At 46.8% G+C, this 16,520-nt stretch overlaps 1 protein-coding gene across 1 annotated transcript in view; it reads left to right on the top strand.

The window, feature by feature from the left end:
- The first annotated feature begins 5,059 nt into the window (after positions 1-5,059).
- BRINP1 (BMP/retinoic acid inducible neural specific 1) overlaps positions 5,060-16,520 on the top strand; it is a 90,265-nt gene continuing 78,804 nt past the window's right edge. Inside the window, exon 1 of the mRNA XM_068914916.1 lies at positions 5,060-5,596. The gene's annotated coding sequence lies outside the window, so the exon portion shown is untranslated. The remainder of the gene's footprint in view (positions 5,597-16,520) is intronic.

Raw genomic sequence — 16,520 nt, forward strand, 5'->3', positions numbered from 1 at the left:
ATGTAACAGCTTCTCTTGAGCAATTCAGAAAAGAAGCACTGACCCTCTAATTCTCACCGATCTGGTGCAGAATCAGCTTAGAAAGACGAGGGGTGTCAATAGCTGTCCACTTGCTCCAGCAGCCCCTGTTAATTAAGATACGAGATCTCTTTCTCATGCCTGTTTCATAAATATCAGGAGATATCGGTGCCTCTTGCTTTGCCGTCTCCTTTGTGATGAACATTTTGGGGCTCTGGGTTATATGAAACAGATGCAAGAATATAGATATATGTTAGAGTGAGGAATAAGGAAAAAAGCTCAATTGAACATTCTAGTCCCTGCCTTTGACTGCACACGGGTTTCATCTACCAACATTTTTTTGAGTGGCCTGAAGTGCTGAGTGACTGCACATAGAGGCAGAGTGAGGCTTGAAGCCTTCTGCGCTCATGATGGGTTGGGAGTTACAAGTAGTTCCCTTTAAAAAGCCTTAGTCCAAGTTCAGAAAGAAACTAAGCTGCAGGTGATGAATACTGATGACTTGTACTTGGTACCAGACAATAGTAACAATAGTGAATATGAAAGACTATTAATAAAGAGGATGGATTTGTGACTAAGATGGGAAAATCAGCAGCTGTGGGTTCATTCACTTATTCTTCTATGCACCTCTGCAAGCTCTGGAGGACAGGACTCATCTCTGCTAGCTTCATCCTTCCAAAATTTGGGAGTTTAGCCTAAACCGCTGATCTAGAGTTCCCTTCAGAGTCAATGAAGAGCAATGTAATTTCAGAAGGAAATCCATCCCATTCTAGGGTAAATGTCTAAAACAATGAGATGATTCAATCTCTAGAGTTGCTGTTGTCTCTTAGACAAGTAGCTGAGCCCAAATGCCTGGCTTTTATTTGCTAAAGCAGGTGAGATTTATCCCATGCCCAGGACTGCTCTAATGGCCCATCAGTCCGGTGGATCTAACCATTAATTTTACACTGGTAAAGCCCTGGCCAGGAATGCTCATATCAGTGTGGCTTTTGAGCTGATAAACCATCCGTTCTCACCGTTCTTTCTGTCCACCACACTTTCCTAGAACTGACCTCGTAGTGGTCTGTTCCTTTTTTTAAGCTTCAATGACAGACAAACCACTCTTGTTTATTTTTCACACACTTTCTGCTTTCTAGCCAGGACCAGTAGCAAAAATACCAAAAAGCTCATCAGAAAGCTGGATCTCAGGAGATTTAAAACCTCATTCTGCAAACCACAAAGGCTCACAGTGCTCAGAACGAGTATTCTGAAAGGTGAATGCCTAGGACAGCTGAAGTTCGATTTTGAAATTGTGGCATTTCTTTTGTTGCTGGTTTGATGCTGGAAAGGGATCCATCGCAACAAGCAGATGTGTTACTACAGGAATAGTGCAAAGATGGGACAGTACCTATTTGGAAAGTTCAGTGAGTTCAGAGTCTTTCAGACTTCTAGGGCTGCACTGAGGGTGGATTGTCTAATGCATAAGAACCAGCTGTTAGAAACTCCTTTCAGAAAACACCAGTTCCCAACTGTATCTTCCCAGTCTCCCGGGGACTACTGACATTTCTGCTTAGCTTAGTAGGGGGTTCCAACCTTTCTTCCCTCTCCACCCTGCTCACACCTTGACTGAAAACCTCTACTTCTGCACTGGGGATGGTGGGAACAGTCTCTTCCAGTTCCTTGCCTCTTAGTCCTGGCATTTGAGGAACAGTCTCTTCCAGTTCCTTGCCTCTTAGTCCTGGCATTTGAGCCTATTCCCAAATACCTACCCTTCCAAAATACTTTTATTTATTTGGCCGTACAGTCATCCTGCATATTACCCATCCTATTTTGCAAACAGTGAGACTCCTACCCACGGTTTAAGGGATACCAACAAAAAATTAATATGGATGGCCCTTAGGAGATAGATATCTATGCTACCAGTACAAAACACGGTCTAAATAAGATCACTACTTATTGTGGTATTGTTTGCAGAGGAGAAAAAGGAAATACATTTCACAAGAGACTGGGAGAGCACCAGAATATCAATACAGTGCTCACAAAGCAAGTTTAATCCATTTTTAGCCTGTAATAGACAATGAAGTCTGCAAAACCTTGACAAGAATACATTCTGCATCCTCAAGACGGGCAACAGAAGAGGATATGTGGAAAGGAAAGGTTTCGTGATAGCACAAGAAGAACTCAGGGTAGTGTCTGATTATACTCAAGAGCCCATGGGACTCTAAAGTGAGTTTTTGCTGCAGAATCACAAATAGAAATGGAGTATTCATAGTGTGCTGTTGGCACAGACAGCTCTTTTTGCACTGTAAAATGGCACTTGGAGCAAACATGGGAAACCCATCTGACCATTTTTTGTGGCAACTTGCTTGGTGAACAACATGGATGCCTTTTCCTGCTTTCCAGGTCTCTCAACAGAGAGAGAGACACTGTAGCGTCTCCATAAACTTCTAACAGAGAGTCCAGATTATTATTTTCACATCCTCCCCATAATGACCACTGCTTTTTTCTTTTCTCCTCCCCCTCCCCCAAGTGCTTGGAAACGGGAAACACTCTTCATACATCATGTGTATAGTGATTTCTAATCCTCCTTCATATCCTCCCTTGATTGATTACTTTCTATTTTCTTCATGAGAAGAATATTGCAGTTAAAAAATAAAACAACTAAAGATTATTCTTAAGACAACTGGTACAAGAGAGAAAAAGAGAGGACTGGAAATGTGAGCAACTCAGAGTCCAAACTATAAGAAAAAATGAAAAAAACTCTTGTTCAATGGAGCTTCGCTGACTTGGGGTGAGGATCCAGACCTTGTCCATTGCAGAAAGAAGGTGAGTTGAAATATCCAAGACTAAAAAGAAGAGACCACTGAAAAGAGAAAGCTACTGGAGTGAAATAATTTTGTTTTAAAAATGGCATCCAGAAACCTTATCTTTGACACATAAGAACAGACACATAGCTAAATATGCTGCAACCTGCTTAGGTTTCCAAAGCAGCAAATTAAACCAGTGGACTATGCAGTGAGTGTCCATTCAGATGAGCAAAGCTCATTGAACACAACAATGCTGTAAGAGAACATGTTGAATACTCAATGCACCAAATAATCCTCTTTTGATATAGACACGGTAAAAGCTTTTGGAAAAAGGTAGCAGTAGCGTGTGTATGAGCTGGAAGGGGAGAGACAATATTTTGGGACAGGAAAAATGATAGGCAAAACTTCTCCACTTTGTTTTATGTTGATGTCTAATAATCTTTATAATATTGATAGCAATTCTCATTTCCAGGCAGGACACTGGTGCCAAGAGTTTGTTGACTGTGACTTTCTGGAAGAAGGTGTTATTTTGTAAAGAATAATTGAGTTGTTATTTAGGCCCTGTGAGACCTTTGGGTGCCTGAAGAGTGTCAGCTTAACTGTATTTGCTCTTACTCTTTCTTCATGGGAATACAAAATATCAGGTTGGCTTGTTCTGGATCCTGCTAGCCCAGTCACCCAGTAGCTTTTCCAGATGCAGAGGAGAAAGATACCTACTACTGTTGCATTAGATGAATCAATAAATCCCAAGTGATTACAGCTGTACTTTCTGGGGCCTTCGCTTTGATTTGAAACAACCTCATGTAAGACAAAAGGATCCCCCCTCCATTTCTGTAAATGTCAAGACCAACAATTAACACTGCAGTGATAGCCCTAGACACAATTTATTTGTTTAAAAAAATGCTTTGCAGATATATGGTCCTGATCCCTCAGACTTTTTTGCCCTGGAGTAAGTCATTCTGCTGTGGCCTTGTACCAAGGAAATCTGTGAAAATCGTTTCAGCCTTTTATATGAGCCAATGTGACAGAATCAGGGATGGTTTACCAGCAAATGTGCTTTATGGCTGAACAGTCACTTGGAAAAAAGTAAAAGTTGGGAGCTTTGGGTACCCTGCAACTGAGATAAACTAAGCTTCAGCCCTATCAGAACAGCCTGGAGTTTAACTAAACAGCTTCTAATTCTGCTTGGGAAAGATTTGCTAAAGATTGAGCTTAAGACAATATTCTGTAGCCATAGGGAATGGAGTGAAAGAAGGAGAGAACAGACTGTCCTGGCAGGCCAGAGGAGGTGGGTGGAAGGAGAGCTTCTCTCATTGCCCTATATGCCTTGCACAAGGTCGCTGATTATTGTGCTTTTTTGGCAGCAGAGCACGGCTAGTGACTTTTCTGAGGCCTCACTGACCAGAGACCTCACACAAAAGTCAGAGTTTTTAAATGATCTTCCTGCACTGATTTGCCTTTACTGAGCTACTAAGATTTGTCTCGGTGGGTAATGCCCTTGAGGCACCCCTATCTCTAACTTGTTCCTCCTTAATCTTCCTTACAGCTTTTGAAGCACTAAAGAAATTGCAAAGCCTCATTCTGCTGTTCTGAGCCAGAGAAAAGCTGGGGAGGAGGAGGCCCCATTCCTCCACCCCACTTCTTCCCCGACTCCAGCCTCCCCAAAGCAGACGAGCCAGCAGGCCCCAGGACCGCAGCTCACGCTGCCTCTCGCCTCCAAACGCAGCTCAGCTCCCTCGCTTTCCGATCTATTTCAAGCACGACCCAGCTCCCTTCCCAACAGGCTGCTGTTGCCCAGCGCTGCCCAAAGAGGCAGGGCTGAGCTGGCGGAGACGGCAGCAGCCGGGGGGGCACCTCCGAGGGAAGTAGCAGCCTCGGAGCGGCCGGCGGAGGCTGGGCGCGGCGAGGCCGCCCGGGCCCGGCGGCTCCGGCGCTGTCCGCGGTGCTGAACCGCGCCCGCCCGCCGGGGCGGGTGGGGTGGGGGGCAGCCCCTTCTTCCCCCTCTCTCCCCCGCAGGGGTGGGCAGCCCCCCACCCAGTGACGAGTCAGGCTGGCGAGGAGGCGGCCTGGAATCGCGAGCAGCCCCGCTGTCGCCTCCTCCCCAAATATGAGGGTCAGACAAGTTTAATCCACAACCCGCCCCCTGTCCCGTCCAGCCGGACCTTTTCTTTCTCATCTTCCCTTCCCATGACCAAGGCTCTGGCTGGCCAGAGCTTAAGTTCCTCCTTTTTGCTCCCCCCTCCCGCCCCTCCCCCCTCGCTAATTATGTACAAAACACTTAGAATAAAATGGCCAAGCTGGGGCTCCTCCCTGCTTTCCTCTTCCCCATTCATCCTCTCCAGACTGCTCCAAGCCCCTCCCCCCATGGCAAGCCCAGCCTCTCTCTTCCCTCCTGGAGCCTTTTTCATTTTTATTTCTAACCCCCTCTCCATTCTCCCTGCTGCCTTTGCTCCTTCCCCCGATGGCTATGAACTGAGCAGCAGAGGAGAGGGAGGGCACAGGAGTAAGGGAAGGGAGGGAAAATAAAAAAAAGGAAAAAGAAAAAGAAAGCGGAGGAAAAAAAAGGATTTTTTTTTTTTTGCCTCTGCCCTTAATGCCCGCGATCTGGATCAAGGAGGGGGATTTTCTGTCTGAGCATGAAAAGGACTGCTAGAGCCCCAGGATTTTCACGCCTGCATTATCAGCCCAGCACCCAGTATGCGAGCTGGACAGAGAAGCTCTCCCACAAGTTCCTACCGAGCCGAATAAAACCCACGGGCGAGCAGATCTCCGCCAGAGAGGGACATTAGCATCAGGTAAGGCGAGCTCTGCGCTGCGCTGCAGCGCTGCCCCTGCCCCGGCGCTGCGGGGGGCTGCGGACTCGGCCCGGGCCCGGCGGCTCCCAGCCCTGCCTCGTCCGCCCCCGCTGCATACACTGTCGCCTTTGCGTCGCTCCCCGACACCCCTGCCCTGGGCAGCGCGGAGTTTTTTTTTTTTTTTTGGGGGGGGGGGGGCTGCGTGGCAGAAGTCCTGTAACCCAGTTAGCTGCTCTTGTGTGTGTGTGTGTGTGCAGAGCTCGAAGCTGAGACTGGCCGGCACTGGGAAGACTGGGAGGACTAGTTCCCCCAGGGAAAGTACGCAGCCCCCGGAGGCTGCCCGGCACTAGGGGTTCAGCCCCTGATTCGGCTGGGCTGACGGTGAGGTGGGGGTGGAGGTGGTGATGGGAGATAGCCAGACTCCATCTGTATTCTGGAGTATTGATACATGCTGGAGGGGTGGGTGGGGGGACCATCCCCAAGGAGATGGTGTCATCTCCACTTAATCTACCGCTCCGTTTTTGCAAGTGACAAGCAAATCACGGAGGAAAAGGAAAGTCTGTCGCCTTGAATCCCACACTAGGCTGATTGCCTCTACTTCTAACAGGGAGTGGGAGACCCCAGCACAGAGCCGTGGGAGGGCTGCGATGGGAGGCCTGAATCCTACAGCCGAGGAGATTCATTTCCCCAGCTCAGCCCGCAACGCTGCTTGCTAGGCTGAGTGCAGAGCATAACTTTGCCTTTCCCAGCCCATGGGCAATAGGGGGACAGAGGGGAGAGAGCTTTCCACATCATTACATCATTCCTGAGGTCCAGCACAGCCTGGGTCTAAAGACCCATAGATGATCTGAGGCGAGGAAGGCTGTAGGTGTGAACATGTGTTTTGGCTTTGAAGGGTCCCTCAGTGCATTTATTTGGGAGTGGGTAAAGCAGAGAGGTATCAATTCTTAGACGCAGTCTCCTTTGAGGGAAGGAAACAAGCTATAGATGAAATGTTGGCAGTATAAATGTATGGATTTAGCCTGGTGATTGACATCTGCACTCGGTAGGACGGAAGGATCCTTCCTGCTTTATTCTGGCTGCTCATCTGGGTGCATAATAATAATTTGTTAATGGCAGTTAAGCTGCTTTCCTGAGAGTTGTAGAGAAGTATTTTGGGGTTGGTGAGAGGAGGAGGTAGTGAGTATAGAGGAGATCAGGCTTGAGTGCAAGAAATGTGACAGGATTTTTTTTTTTTATTCCTTAATTAGGAAAAAGATTGATCAGATCTGCTAGTCAGTGATAGACAGACAAACCTAGGCTCTCTCCCTCCTATTCACCACACAGACAAGCAGTCATGGTCTCCCTCACACGTATGTACATGCCAAGCACACAAAACACATGCATTGTTGAACTCGCACAGTCCGCTCCATGCTTAAAAACAGCATCTTGGTCTCGCTCTCACATCTCGATGCTAGCTCCTATTCAACCTACACAAACCCACTGTTCCTCCCACACATGCAGACAAACAGTCTTGGTCTACACACGAACAAACACTGTAAGTGCAGGACTGATACATGAATCGAACATCCAGACATTCACATGAACGTACACACACTGTGTTCTTTGCAGATCTCTCGATAGGGAATTTGTTCTTTCAGCACAGTCTTCTCCCTTGTATCTAGTTCCAGGCATTGATTTGGGGTTTATCTGACTCCATAGCCCTTTGCCACTCAGCAGAAAATACTCTAAATATTTTGTGTGTCCACATTTGTTTTACGGCTCTTTGCATGTTCCCAGGACTCAGTAATGACTGCACTACTGAAAAGACAGACAAGGGGAATGGGGGCATGGCAGTTGGAAAGCGGTAACAGTCCCGTACCCATCATACCTTCTCTGATCAAGAGCTGGAGACTGCGAGAATAAGTGCTCTACTAGCATTATGTTGTTTTATCCGTGTGAGTGTGCGTGTGCATTTGTGCGTGTGTGTGTGCGCGTAAAAATATGTATGCAGCTATGGATAAAACATACACGTTGCAAGGCTCCACTTCAATCTTACCCAGACTCACATCAAAACCCTCCCATCCTTGGAGTACAAATTCTCCTGTGCCTTTGCAAGCCTCTCCGATCAGAAATGGACTCCCTGGCGTAGTATGTATTGGGAAGATGATGTCACTGGTGTAAGATGCATTTAATCAACATGGGGGCTCTGACCTTCCTCCCTTTCCCTCTTTCCGTAGGCCTAGTTAGGAGCTTGTGTAGTCCCCCAAGAACAGGAATGTAATGAGCCTGGCCTAGGTCCCCGTTAAAACTTTGGCGTGGAAGAACGTATGGCAAATTGGCTTGCTATATGTAAAAAGGTGTCCCCAAAGAAATGCTGGACAGTATAAGAGTATATCCATGTTCCCTCCTCATCTCCCCTGTTTACTACCCTGGAAGCATGTGTGAAGCCAATGCTAAACACTCTACGGGAGTGGGTCTGCCAGCAAATGGTAATCATTGTTGTCTGCGTAACAGAAATATTTCAAAGCCAAATTCTTCTGTCTTTGCTCAGGCAAAGGTCCCATTGCCTTCTCTGTATGCGTTGCTTGAGAAAGCACTGCAGAAACTGGCTCCAGTGGAGGGCCAGCGCGTTTGCACTGGTCTCCCTGCCCACCTCCGGAAACCGATGTGGATTTCTAGAGTTTATCCTGGGGTCTATATGGACGCAGTATGTTTACAGCCGGTGCAGAGACGTTAAGAAGGCGGGGGGGGGGGGATCGCGAAAGACCAGAAAGGACAGAGAAGAGCCCGAGAAGCATCCCCAGGCATCACACTCCGAGGCGAAAAACCAGTGAGGCTGAACCCCACCGCGGGGGGGGGGGGCGCCCTCCGCACGTGCCGGGCCCCCGCCTGGGAGCCTCCCGGCCCCGGCGCAGCTCGGCGCTCCGCTGCGCCCGCGCGGAGCCGCTCCGCGGCCGCGGGGCCGGCGGCGCCGCCGTCGTCCAGGAGGGGGCGCTGTGGCTCCACGCAGCGCCGCGCCGCGCCGCGCTGCGCCGCTCCGCGCGGGCGGGCGGGGGGCGCCGGGCTGCGGGCGGAGCGGGGCGCGGAGCGGCGCGGGTCGCTCTTCTCTCCCCGGCCTCGCGGAGCTGGAGCCAAGCGCTAATAATAATATGGGGCTAGGGGTCGGGAGGGGGGGGGACGATGAATAACAACAGGGCTCTCTTCTCCAAGGAGCCCAGGTGCAGCTGAATGGGTTTGGGCCGGATCCTTTCCCGGTGCAAATCAGCGTAGCCCCGCTGGTGGGTATGGGAGTTGCAGTGAGGATCTGACCCGATACATGCACGAATCTTTTACCCAGTGATGAAATGCAGCTACTTCTGGGACAGAGCCCAGCAGCTTTTCCGTGCCAGAAAATACTACAGGGGAAGTGAAAAATCACTTCATGCATTGAAAGTGCAGAGATGAACTTAGTGAGGCAGAATATAAATTACCCAGAGTTAGGTAGCTTGTGCCCTGTGGTTTGATTTACACCATCCCTCTTGCAAAAGTATCACGAGATTTTAAGAAGCAACCTTGGCCCATTTCCTTCCAGGCTGTGCGGAGAAGCTTCCCAGAAAGGGACAGCATCCGTACACAGAAAGATAGGGCTTCTAAATAGACCCACGGACCATGATCTGACCCTGCAGTTCTTCCTCTTGCGTGGAAGATGGCTGCTGCCCAGAGCATGATGATCAGTTACTGGATAGTGCTGAGCTGAGTCGGGGGCAGAGCAGCTCCTCCCAGCTCTATTAGACTCCCCAGAGTGTTCTTGGGTGCTGAGGAGTTCTTCTTCATGCTTCTGGTGCAGGCTCTGCCCTGTCACATCCCATAGACTTGCTGCAACCTGAGCTTGGTCAGACAGGGCTGCAGCTTGTAACTGGTGTGGACAGGGGAAAAGCTATCAGCACAGGGGCCTGGAAAAGGAAATTGGGTGTATCTACAGGGTTCCTCTATCTGGAGAGAGACAAATATGGGCAGAGTTGGACAGACTGGTCTGATGGCATTCATCAGGGTTTGGAGAGTAAGCATAAGATAGCTATTGCTGACACAGTGGGCTAAGCTCTACCCTTTCAGCAAAGAAGAGCCAGGACTAGAGGGAGGGAGGGATGGGAGAAAGCAAAACTCAGAGGAGCAGCTGATTTAATGACAAGTGAAGACAATTGAAAGACTCATGTTTACTTCAGAGATGCTGATCCTAAGTGAAGGTGGCGTAAACTGGGCATAAAAATGTTGTTTTGAAAAATGGCTAGGCGACAGGCTCAGGATTCCCTCGATACTTGGTTGGGGAGTTTAATACAACATGTCTACACCTTTGAACCCCTCCCTGCTCAGTGAGCTGTTTGCATGCAGCCTCAGGGCAGGAAGGCCTGAAAGCAGCATCACAGGAGAGAGAGAAAGACTCTTATTTATTTTTGCTATTTGTTCTCCTGAAGTCATGTGCTCTACATCCATTTTATTGTTGCCTACAAGGCACAGCTGAGAGAGCTTAGCTACGCACAATGCTATCACTGTGTCTGCTGACAGGCCTGCTCTGAGAGCAGTGCTGGGTAAGAGTGGTACCGCTGGTGGCACTAAGGCACTTGTGGTTCTGGTAATGGCACGTCGCTATGTGTTGGCATGGTGGGCCCCAATGCTTGGACCGAGACTCCCCCTTCCTCTTTCAGAGAAACAACTAGTTGCATTGCCGATGGATTACCCCTTCCCCCGCAAATGGGAACAACAGTAAGTCAGAGCAGCAGCTGCTGATCAGAGGAAACCATCTAAACCAGCTTTGAATAGTGGCCTTCACAGTGAATAGCCTTTGCTAGACATACACCATTGGTGTACACGGTTTATACTGGTGAGAGAAATGCTGGACAGATATAGAAACTCAGATACCAGGAGCACCAGCACTGTTTGGGACCTATCTAGTGGTTCTCCTGATTGAAAGTGAGCTCTTTCACGGAGAGTTTATATGAGACAGAGCCTGGAGACTTACAGCCAGTCTTATCATAGCCTAGGCTTTTATATGGATACATATTACAGCCAAAATCTGCTGTAAAGAGAGTACATGTGAAGAGCCTAGAACCAGTAGCTGTAAATCATCACAGCCTGTTGAAGCCAGGGAGTTAACTGGCTTCATGGTGAGTGCGGATCTCTTTCTTAGGGTTTGATTTAGAGCATGAATTAGAATCTGGCCTCCACTGTAGATTCTGCTGCGTCTGTTATGATTTTGGATGCCGTTTTGGCCAGAAGTCCGGAGTCGGCACAACTCATTCCATTTAGCCATCTCTTTACCCTGCTGGAGCTGTGTATGAGGTTGTCAGAGACATTGCAAACATTGGAGACCTTTGTGATAATTTATCCTTGTAATTGTGGATGCTACCTTGCTAAACGGGGTGGAAGATGGGGAGGGTGAGTTTTAAGCCATTGCCTTGTGCAGGCAGGACATGCTAGGTGCAGTTACCAGGACCAGAAGAATAAATAAAGCAAGTTTGTTTAGTAGTTCAGAGCTATAGTCAGAAAAGTACGAGGAAATAAAAATAACTAAGGAAGGATGGCAAGGAGAAGTGGAAAAAGCAGGTGTGAACTCTAGCTGGACTTCTGGGATCAGTGAAATTAACAGCAGAGAGGCAGGCTACGAGTACCGCAGCAGCCTGGCTGCTTGCAGCATGTGACTGCTCTTCAGGCAGGTACAGATGGTGAGCGGGTAAGTGAAGCCCTCAAACATGTGCTGGGGTACGTATATGGTTATGGGTCCCTCCTGGCTCAGACCACCACCTTGCTTACAGTATGAGGATGCTAAATTTATTCGAGATGTTCCCGGTACCTCTCTGTGCTGGGGGAGATTTGCAGACAAAATCAAAGGCGTGATTTGAGGGAGCAGAGAAAGTTTAGGTGATATAAGGTGAGAACAAAGAATGCTTGAGAAATACTGAGGAAGTCTAAGGAAATAAATAACAAAGATAGCATAATGTCTGTGCTAAAATTGAGAAAGGAGATAAAATAGCAGCAATGAGGACACATATAAAGTAGCCTTAAGACCAGCAGCTATTGCTAGAATTGCTTATGTCATGTTGTCCAAATTCTGAGTTGCTTCTGCAAAACAACTCCGGGCTTCACTGTGCAGAGAGCTGATAATGTGTTTATCCGTCTTTTCCATTCTCCTAAAAGAGAATTGGAAAATATTAGAAAATGAGAGGGGTTGTTGTACGCATATTTTAGGACAACTAATAGTTAAGTCTAATCAGCATCTTTTGCTAAAGGGAAAAGCCCCCAGACAGAATTCTCCCGCTATGTTTATAAGGTGCTAGCTTAAAGGGACTTAAGAGCTGTAATTTGAGTTCTCGTAAGTACTTTGATAAAATCTTTTTTGTGTATTTGGAGATACATACATATCTATCATCTTGCACAGTTACTTCTTGGGGGAGAAGAGTTAACGATGGAGAAAGGCAGTGATCAGAACTAGATCAGTGTTGGTCAGGGTGTTTGCTAGTGAAATGAAGAAAGAAGTGATGCATGATGGTGATGGAGCTGGACTGGACCTTGTTAAGACTGGGACCGACTGAAAAGTGGACTAATCAAAACAGTAGGAACAAGCACAATCTGCTGAAATTGGAGGAATATTCTGCTCTGCAGAATGGGAAAAATTATACAGGATCTGCCAAGAAAAAAAAAGCATCTAAGTCCAATGAAAGTCCCTTGAATCAAGACACTGACATAGGACGATGGGGTAAGCGTTACATTACCTCATCACTGGACGAGGTGAAAGGTCCATTTAGCCCTGACTCCATGTACCGCCACGGTCAGTAGTGGACACTGAAGGAATCAGGAAGGCATGTATGAGTGATATCACTCCTAGAATAACCTTGCAGCTGGTTAGGGGCATCCAAAGTCAGTGGTTGTCTCAGCACTGCCATGTGCAGTGTCACTGGGAGCCCTAGCTCTTGTGAGTGTGACTAATTCTTTCTTGAGTCCTTTTATGCTTTTGCTTTTCACAATATCCTTTAGTAATGAAATCAGTTATGGGCTGTGTGCAAAAGTATTTTGGGTTCTTTTTTTTTTAGATCTGCTACCACATAGTTTCCTTGAGTCTCTCCAGCTTTTATAGGACGAGAAAGAGTGCATAATCATTCCCTGTTCTCCATATCTGCTCTATTTGTGACTGGGCAGACATCAAATCACACTCCTTGTCTCCATAGCATGCAGGCCCCGCTTCTACAGAGTACATAATCAAGTGCTTAAATATTGCTCAAGGAATGTCAGGTGTAGGTTTATTTTCAGATGTGTGCTCAAGTGTCACTGACCCAGTGCAATCATGGTTTGCTCTTTCAAGGCTGCAAAGGGCCTGATCCTTTAATCCGAGTCATGTAGACAGACCCCTAAGCATGGTCCCATGGACATAGTGATACCTGTTTCCAGGATCAAAGTCAAAGCCACTGCAAGTCCATACGCATGCTGAGTGTAGAGCGAATCATGTTCATGATCTGCTGGAGTTCAGTTTCTTTGTTCTAAAATACTGGTCAGGAAGGTGGAAGAAATATTCCCCAGGATATTATAAAGACAAACATATCAATGGAGATTGATAGCAAACTAGGTGGATACTTGAGACATTAGAAGGAATGATGGAAAATAGAAGAGATATTATAATTGCAGCATATTAATATATTTTAAATTGCTTTGCAAATATTAACAAGTTAAATAAGGAAAGACTGGAAAGGATGGTTTATTTAATCCAGGAAAGCTAGGAGTAAGAGGGACATTTGGGTTCCAGTATGAAAGTATAGGAAGGTTAGAATGAAAAGTGATCGGAAACATTTTAACACTTGGATGGTACAAGAACAATGGGACACATCAGAATTAAAGGGCACAACTTTTAAAGCAAATTAAAAGGAAATAGTCCTTTCTTCATCATACAGCAAAGCTAAACAATTCCCTGCTGCTGGATGTCATTGAGATGAAAGTCTGGATGGATTTGAAGTGTAAGGGGCACATAGATTTGTTGCAATTAATAGCATTTGCAGCTATGCAATCTAGGACAATGGTAGTCAGAGCTCACGCTTCAAAGCAGAAGTTGACCATCTTCTGGGGTCAGACATTACCTCTCTGTATAAAAGGAACATAATATGGTTGGCCAAGTAATATGACCGTATATGGTCAATCCCGCTATAAGCTAAGTCAGCAAGAGATTAGCAAATTACTTCTGTGGGTGCTGGATTAAGGTTTTATAGAAAGGTTTTCATCAGTGACAGACAGAATATCAATCCAACAATCTGTTCTTACGTGTCAGCTCCCGCAAAAGTAATTTTGCTGATTTCAGGAGATATTGAAGCAGGACATAAAATGGGCGGTTGCAAGCAGCTGCAATGACCGTGAGCTGCACTTTTCAGTTTCCTGTGTCACCGCTTTTATCTGCAGACTGGTGCAGAGCTTAGATGAGACTGGAGTCTCACAGTGCTAGGTGCTGTACAAAGGCATACTCTACTCCCTGCCCTGCAGGGCCTGCAGTCTAGACAGATGAGGAGATGAGAAAGGGAAGGTAATTTTTTTAGAAAATAGAGCCTTAAATATCACGGTGGGACACGCTGGACACTGAAAAATCAGCCTCCAAGGCATTTGCAAGATGTCACCTTAAAGAATTTGCCCAAGCTCACACAGAAAGTCCGCGGAAGAGAAGAAATGACTTGGTACATCCTGAGATTTAACCAAACTCCCTTGGCTGGAGTAACAGAGCGGAGAGAGGAGATCAGTTAAGAAGCCCATTAGCCACCTCTCCCCCCATCTCAGTGCTGGCTCTGCATTTTCTCTCCAGTGCTGCAGCCCCATTTACTGAATGGTCTTGAGGTGCCTCTCCCCAGGTGAAGGCCCATATTATCTGTCATGTGCCTAGCACAATCCTGCATCCTGCTCAGGGTGCCCCACATCGCTTGGTGCATGTTGATGGGAGAAAGCAGGAACCTACCTTTCTCCAAGCTCGCTCTCACATCAGCCTTTTTTCTTCCCATTCACCAAGGACATGTTTGCACAAAGGCAGAACAGGCTGCCATGTCGATTTGGCTTGCCTCTAGTGACAAATGCACACATACAGGGGTGTTCAGCTTTGACAAGTGAAACTTTTGGAAGGCCCCTCGTCCAGTGACCACATGCACTACCGTGCACACAAAAAGGACACCACCCTTCTGTAGTCAGCTGAGATAGGTAACAAAGCTCGGCTTCCTTCAGCCAAGTGAGAAGGATGAAAAGCTGACAGCTATGAGGAAAGCATGCGCTCTAGATAGAATAAATGTCTGAGAGAGAAGTGTGACTGAGGGCTGGGACGGAGGGAGGGAGAGTTGGCAGGTAGGAACATGAAGTTCAGTGGCAAGGCACGTGCAAATGCTGAGACAAGTTGTCATATCAGGACAAATGATTCCTTTGCCTTCTGAATAGCAAACGAGAGAGATGTGATGGGCAGATGCAAATCTCTTGTTGAGGTGTTGTGTAGGTGTGATGATTGCTGTGCTTATAAGCTTGGCTGGAAAGTGGAAGGATGGACAAGGGAGCTTTTGTCCTGCAAAATGCATGAGAAAGAAGCATGTGAAAAAGTAGCTATTGGGTAGGATTGCAGTTTACCTGCATTATTGGAAGACTGATTTCTGACGAAGGGAGCAGAGAAGGGAGGGGAATATAAATTTATGTACAGCAAGAATGGAGATCAGAGCTTTAAAATGGCAGTTGTGAGTTAGTATTCTTGAAGGATTGGTTCAAATGTGACTGCAGAGACCACGGCCAGCTTCTGATTTCCAACCATCTGCATTAAAAAAAAAAGAGGGAGAGAGTGAGAGAGAGAGAGACCAGTAGATTGGCCTCAGTGAATTTCTGCTGGATTAACCCAGGGAATTAGAATTGTCCCTGCATTTCAAGTCCCTGGAAGACTTAAAACACTGATGAGACTGCGAGATGAGGGGAAGGTCGAAATGGAGAACGGCTGTCTGGAATAGGCAGATTGTAGACTGGGCTGGATAATTCAGGGATCTATAATAAAACTGCACGATGATGGATAGTGAATAAAAGACCATAGGTATATTATGGTTTACGGAGCACAGGACAGATGTGTCTCTAAGGGAGCTGCGATAAGAAGTTGAAGGCAGCAGCAATCCAGGAACAGTGGCTGTTTTGGGATGCAACAGCACTGTGTGAATAAAGCATTACCGTAGCAAGATAGTTCAATCCTGACTCTGTCACCAACGTGTTATATATGACCTTGGGCAGGTCACTCAGGCTGATGTCTTTCAGAACAGCTTTTTAAATGTATGTGTTTCCATGCATAGGAGCCAGATTTCTCACAGTCAAATCTGCGGCTCTGAGCCCTCCAGCTCACATAGTGGATGCAAAACACCCAGGGAACTCAGCTCCAAGTTTGACGGGAAGGAAAATTAGGGTTTTTGGAAGAATTCAGCAATCAGTATCCTCAGGAAATATAGATCCCCAGGCTGTTATTCAGCAAGGCTGGGCCTTTACATTTCCAACGCTGGGCAAAAGCAGTATGGATTTGCATTGAACTTCCCTCTAGGCCCCCAAAATGCCTCAGTGTTTAGAAGTACATGTTGAATTAATTTCTTTTCACATTGCCTGAGATATCTAATGAAGTTCGCCTTTTATTAGGGAATATATGGGGAAAGAACGTATTAATTGTATCTTTGTCCTTCTCTCTTGCACACAGATATTGGACTTTTAATTGCACAACGTGCACAAGGAAGCGTGCCAGAATGCATGTGCACACACAAACACACACACTCACGCACATACGCACAGTGCTTTGCGAAGCCTGGGTAAAGAGTGCTGTTTAAGTGCAGCATATTACTCTTGCTACCAAGTTCAGCAGTTGCAGTAAATAGTAACTAATGATAAAGCTGCTTACATTAAAAAGAAGAGCAAAATAGGCTGATAAGTCCTTCCGTCCTTT

Source organism: Struthio camelus, chromosome 20 (genome assembly GCF_040807025.1).
Source record: "Struthio camelus isolate bStrCam1 chromosome 20, bStrCam1.hap1, whole genome shotgun sequence".
In the NCBI taxonomy this organism is placed as follows: domain Eukaryota; kingdom Metazoa; phylum Chordata; class Aves; order Struthioniformes; family Struthionidae; genus Struthio; species Struthio camelus.